This window comes from Salmo salar, chromosome 19 (assembly GCF_965601325.2).
Source record: "Salmo salar chromosome 19, fSalSal1, whole genome shotgun sequence".
NCBI classification, from domain to species: domain Eukaryota; kingdom Metazoa; phylum Chordata; class Actinopteri; order Salmoniformes; family Salmonidae; genus Salmo; species Salmo salar.
In genome coordinates, this window is record NC_138309.1 from 86713336 (window position 1) to 86720000 (window position 6665).

General features: G+C 40.3%; 1 protein-coding gene across 1 annotated transcript in view; it reads left to right on the forward strand.

The window, feature by feature from the left end:
• The first annotated feature begins 1534 nt into the window (after positions 1-1534).
• Positions 1535-6665, forward strand: part of LOC106579729 (potassium voltage-gated channel subfamily B member 2) — a 10246-nt gene continuing 5115 nt past the window's right edge. Inside the window, exon 1 of the mRNA XM_014159893.3 lies at positions 1535-1812. The gene's annotated coding sequence lies outside the window, so the exon portion shown is untranslated. The remainder of the gene's footprint in view (positions 1813-6665) is intronic.

A 6665-nucleotide genomic window follows, 5' to 3' on the forward strand; every position in this document is an offset into this window, starting at 1 on the left:
GGTTTGGTAACACACTCCATGAAGACAATAGCTGGACAAGATGTTATATTTGAAATCCTACCTTCTTGTGATTGACAGAGAGAACCCTCTGCTCCTGCCTTAAGAACCCTGCTGAACATTAGTGCACTATAGAATAGGGTGCCATTTATAGGCAAAATTAGTGCACTATAGAATAGGGTGCCATTTATAGGCAAAATTAGTGCACTATAGAATAGGGTGCCATTTATGGGCAAAATTAGTGCACTATAGAATAGGGTGCCATTTATGGGCAAAATTAGTGCACTATAAAATAGGGTGCTATTTATGGGCAAAATTAGTGCACTATAGAATAGGGTGCCATTTATGGGCAAAATTAGTGCACTATAGAATAGGGTGCCATTTATGGGCAAAATTAGTGCACTATAAAATAGGGTGCTATTTATGGGCAAAATTAGTGCACTATAGAATAGGGTGCCATTTATGGGCAAAATTAGTGCACTATAGAATAGGGTGCCATTTATGGGCAAAATTAGTGCACTATAGAATAGGGTGCCATTTATGGGCAAAATTAGTGCACTATAGAATAGGGTGCCATTTATAGGCAAAATTAGTGCACTATAGAATAGGGTGCCATTTATGGGCAAAATTAGTGCACTATAGAATAGGGTGCCATTTATGGGCAAAATTAGTGCACTATAAAATAGGGTGCTATTTATGGGCAAAATTAGTGCACTATAGAATAGGGTGCCATTTATGGGCAAAATTAGTGCACTATAGAATAGGGTGCCATTTATGGGCAAAATTAGTGCACTATAAAATAGGGTGCTATTTATGGGCAAAATTAGTGCACTATAGAATAGGGTGCCATTTATGGGCAAAATTAGTGCACTATAAAATAGGGTGCTATTTATGGGCAAAATTAGTGCACTATAGAATAGGGTGCCATTTCAGAAGCAGCGCCCCTCTCCTCTCTAAAGCTCCTAATATAGATACACTGTTGGACTGGCTGTTTTCTGTACTATGACTGACTGGCTGTTTTCTGTACTATGACTGACTGGCTGTTTTCTGTACTATGACTGACTGGCTGTTTTCTGTACTGTGACTGAATGGCTGTCTGCTGTATTCTGTACCTACTCTGTACTGTGACAGTGGTTATCTGCTGTATTCTGTACCTACTCTGTACTGTGACTGAATGGCTGTCTGCTGTATTCTGTACCTACTCTGTACTGTGACTGAATGGCTGTCTGCTGTATTCTGTACCTACTCTGTACTGTGACTGAATGGCTGTCTGCTGTATTCTGTACCTACTCTGTACTGTGACTGAATGGCTGTCTGCTGTATTCTGTACCTACTCTGTACTGTGACTGACTGGCTGTCTGTGGGACGGCTCCATTCTTGCTCCTCTCCTCTCCGCAGTTCGCCTCACAGTACGTTTTCCCGTTCGCTCCCGTTGCCTTTTACGCGCCACTCGACGTCTGCAGATACACACACACACAGTAGCCTGGTGTACCCTCACAGCACTCACACACCCCCCAATCGATGGAGGTATATATCGAATACTCATACCAGGAGTCTCTATCATCTTCTACAAAACTGCCTTCCTTCATTTCTGCTGAGGATTTTTCATCAAGAGGGTAGACTAAATGTTTTTTATTCCTCGTTTGAGTTTATCAAAATGTTGGAGACATGTTGTCTATTGACTCAGAGTCGCGTTCAGAGCGCAGAGCTCGGGAATCTTAGCGGATTGACTGAAGGGGATCCCGGATCAATTATTTATCTCCTTCCCCCGTCGGAACAAGAGTTTGCATGCAAAAGGTGGTTTATTTCGGCAAGGTAAGACTCGTGCATTTTCTAAATGTGGTAAAACCCTTTTCCCTTATGGCCCAGGCAGTCTTGTTGCTGTGTTTTCTGGCTACTTTAAACAGTATAACATTTTGCATGTTGGTGGGTGTGCGAGGGGGAATCTTTTTTGTGATATGAAAAATATAAACAATTAAATTAGTTAAAATTAGGCTCAATGGTGCAACGAAAGAGTTGTGCAACAGTTTCTGGGGGGGTGGGGGGGGGGGGGGGGGGGGTGACAGGTTGGCGGCTGCAATCAATACTATCATACACATTTCCATTACTGAAATATTATGTAATAAATACAGTGTAGTTCAGCCTATTTAAATCCACAATTCACACACCTAATTAAACCAGTAAATTTAACGGAAGTATAATTTAATCAATTAAAAATGTCTAGCTTTACCTTCAGGCTATATTTAGGTTTTGTAATATATAGTTATTAATCTCCATTAATAATGTCAGTTATTAAAGGCTAGGCTACTATGTGTCAGTGTTGCGTCACATAATAATGTCCAGTGATCACTCAGGGGAGTGACGAACGCAATTAGAAACATTTTACAGTCTCTCCCACACCCGCCTTCTTACCATGAATACCGTATCATTTATTAAACAGAAAAGAGGCACTTGGATTACAGATATTCGCATAGATGTAAACGATTTGATAATGTATGATGAACACGAGCTCGACTGGAGAGATGTAGGCTATGTAATATGTTATGGTTGAATATAACAACAATGTTCTTAGTCGAGTGGGTCAAAATTAACTTTTTTAGCTGCATCTGTAATATGGCTTCATATAGTCCGCTCAGGCGTTATCCATAAAGCCTCATATAGTCCTTCATATAGTCCGCTCAGGCGTTATCTCTAAAGTTTCATATAGCCCGCTCAGGCGTTATCCATAAAGCTTCATATAGTCCTTCATATAGTCCGCTCAGGCGTTATCTATAAAGCTTCATATAGTCCGCTCAGGCGTTATCTATAAAGCTTCATATAGTCCGCTCAGGCGTTATCTATAAAGCTTCATATAGTCCGCTCAGGCATTATCTATAAAGCTTCATATAGTCTGCTCAGGCGTTATCTATAAAGCTTCATATAGTCCGCTCAGGCGTTATCTATAAAGCTTCATATAGTCCGCTCAGGCGTTATCTATAAAGCTTCATATAGTCCGCTCAGGCGTTATCTATAAAGCTTCATATAGTCTGCTCAGGCGTTATCTATAAAGCTTCATATAGTCCGCTCAGGCGTTATCTATAAAGCTTCATATAGTCCGCTCAGGCGTTATCTATAAAGCTTCATATAGTCCGCTCAGGCGTTATCCATAAAGCTTCATATAGTCTGCTCAGGCGTTATCTATAAAGCTTCATATAGTCCGCTCAGGCGTTATCTATAAAGCTTCATATAGTCCTTCATATAGTCCGCTCAGGCGTTATCTATAAAGCTTCATATAGTCCGCTCAGGCGTTATCCATAAAGCTTCATATAGTCCTTCATATAGTCCGCTCAGGCGTTATCTATAAAGCTTCATATAGTCCGCTCAGGCGTTATCCATAAAGCTTCATATAGTCCTTCATATAGTCTGCTCAGGCGTTATCTATAAAGCTTCATATAATCCGCTCAGGCGTTATCTATAAAGCTTCATATAGTCCGCTCAGGCGTTATCCATAAAGCTTCATATAGTCCGCTCAGGCGTTATCTATAAAGCTTCATATAGTCCGCTCAGGCGTTATCCATAAAGCTTCATATAGTCCGCTCAGGCGTTATCTATAAAGCTTCATATAGTCCGCTCAGGCGTTATCCATAAAGCTTCATATAGTCCGCTCAGGCGTTATCTATAAAGCTTCATATAGTCCGCTCAGGCGTTATCTATAAAGCTTCATATAGTCCGCTCAGGCGTTATCTATAAAGCTTCATATAGTCTGCTCAGGCGTTATCTATAAAGCTTCATATAGTCCGCTCAGGCGTTATCCATAAAGCTTCATATAGTCCGCTCAGGCGTTATCTATAAAGCTTCATATAGTCCGCTCAGGCGTTATCTATAAAGCTTCATATAGTCTGCTCAGGCGTTATCTATAAAGCTTCATATAGTCTGCTCAGGCGTTATCTATAAAGCTTCATATAGTCCGCTCAGGCGTTATCCATAAAGCTTCATATAGTCCGCTCAGGCGTTATCTATAAAGCTTCATATAGTCTGCTCAGGCGTTATCCGTACTAGCGTCCAGGGAGTGCAACCTTGAGAAGATACAAGGCAGTGATAACGATTGATGTTGGTTTTGGCAGGGAGATAATGACTTGTGTAAATTGCAGGTAAATACTTCTCTGAATGAAATAATAAAATCTACGTCGACTCATCTCCCCTGATGCTGGGCCAGTATTTATAAAACATCTCAGACTAGGAGTGCTGATCTAGGATCAGATCTCCCCCCCCCCCCCCATGTCCATGTGATCTTATTTATTGAGATGGAAAAATACATAGCTGATCCCAGATCTGTAGTCGGAGACGCTTCCTGAATACGGGGCTAAGATATAGCCGTAGCATCGTCATAACACGTTCCTGTGTAGAGGTAGTTCAAAACAGATCCTCCCGTCATGATAGGGTACTGTAGCCTAGGTCCCATCACATAGGTAAATCAACATTATCTGTTGTTATTTTAACCTTTATTTAACTAGGCAAGTCATTTATGAACAAATTCTTATTTACAATGAAGGCCTACCGGGGAAAAGTGGGTTAACTGCCTTGTTCAGGGTTAGAAAGACAGTTTTTGTACCTTGTCAGCTCAGGGATTCAAATCCAGCAACCTTTCGGTTACTGGTCCAACGCTCTGACCACTAGGCTACCTGTAACGTTAGTGGGTTACTCACGGGCACAATACAGCGGTTTTGATTTTGAGACTGGAGTGCAATGCAATGCACAAAATGAGTCCTATTGAATTGATTTCAAATGAAGGTAAGACTTCAACTGTGCTGATAATGTAACTGTCATAAATAACTTAAATCAAATCACATCACATTTTATTGGTCACATACACGTGTTTAGCAGATGCTATTGTGGGTGTAACTAAATGCTTGTGTTTCTAGCTCCAACAGTGCAGTAATATCTAACTAAATGCTTGTGTTTCTAGCTCCGACAGTGCAGTAATATCTAACTAAATGCTTGTGTTTCTAGCTCCAACAGTACAGTAATATCTAACTAAATGCTTGTGTTTCTAGCTCCGACAGTGCAGTAATACCTAACTAAATGCTTGAGTTTCTAGCTCCAACAGTGCAGTAATATCTAACTAAATGCTTGTGTTTCTAGCTCTGACAGTGCAGTAATACCTAACTAAATGCTTGTGTTTCTAGCCCCAACAGTGCAGTCATACCTAACTAAATGCTTGTGTTTCTAGCTCCGACAGTGCAGTAATATCTAACTAAATGCTTGTGTTTCTAGCTCCAACAGTGCAGTAATACCTAACTAAATGCTTGTGTTTCTAGCTCCAACAGTGCAGTAATATCTAACTAAATGCTTGTGTTTCTAGCTCCAACAGTGCAGTAATATCTAACTAAATGCTTGTGTTTCTAGCTCTGACAGTGCAGTAATACCTAACTAAATGCTTGTGTTTCTAGCTCCAACAGTGCAGTAATACCTAACTAAATGCTTGTGTTTCTAGCTCCAACAGTGCAGTAATATCTAACTAAATGCTTGTGTTTCTAGCTCTGACAGTGCAGTAATACCTAACTAAATGCTTGTGTTTCTAGCTCCGACAGTGCAGTAATACCTAACTAAATGCTTGTGTTTCTAGCTCTGACAGTGCAGTAATACCTAACTAAATGCTTGTGTTTCTAGCTCCGACAGTGCAGTAATATCTAACTAAATGCTTGTGTTTCTAGCTCTGACAGTGCAGTAATATCTAACTAAATGCTTGTGTTTCTAGCCCCAACAGTGCAGTAATATCTAACTAAATGCTTGTGTTTCTAGCTCCAACAGTGCAGTAATACCTAACTAAATGCTTGTGTTTCTAGCTCCGACAGTGCAGTAATACCTAACTAAATGCTTGTGTTTCTAGCTCCGACAGTGCAGTAATACCTAACTAAATGCTTGTGTTTCTAGCTCCGACAGTGCAGTAATACCTAACTAAATGCTTGTGTTTCTAGCTCCGACAGTGCAGTAATATCTAACTAAATGCTTGTGTTTCTAGCTCTGACAGTGCAGTAATATCTAACTAAATGCTTGTGTTTCTAGCTCCAACAGTGCAGTAATATCTAACTAAATGCTTGTGTTTCTAGCTCTGACAGTGCAGTAATACCTAACTAAATGTTTGTGTTTCTAGCTCCGACAGTGCAGTAATATCTAACTAAATGCTTGTGTTTCTAGCTCTGACAGTGCAGTAATATTAATTCATATCTGACATTTTCACAACATATACCCAATACACACATATCTAAGTAAAGGAATGGAATTTAAAAGGCTTTCATTCTGAGGTCCTGTCACGTCCTGACCCTAGTAAGATGTCATTTTCTATAGTAGAGGAGGTCAGGGCGTGACAGGGGGTGTTTTGGGTGGTTTGTCTATGTTTTCTATTTCTGTGTTTTGTTCTAGTATTCTATTCTTATGTTGGAGGTTTTTGGGATGATCTCCAATTAGAGGCAGCTGGTTCGCGTTGTCTCTAATTGGAGATCATATTTAAGTTGGGGTTTTTTCTAGTGTGTTTGTGGGCAGTTGTGTTCTGTGTAGACGTGTTCTGTGTAGTTGTGTTCTGTGTAGACGTGTTCTGTGTAGACGTGTTCTGTGTAGACGTGTTCTGTGTAGACGTGTTCTGTGTAGTTGTGTTCTGTGTAGTTGTGTTCTGTGTAGACGTGTTCTGT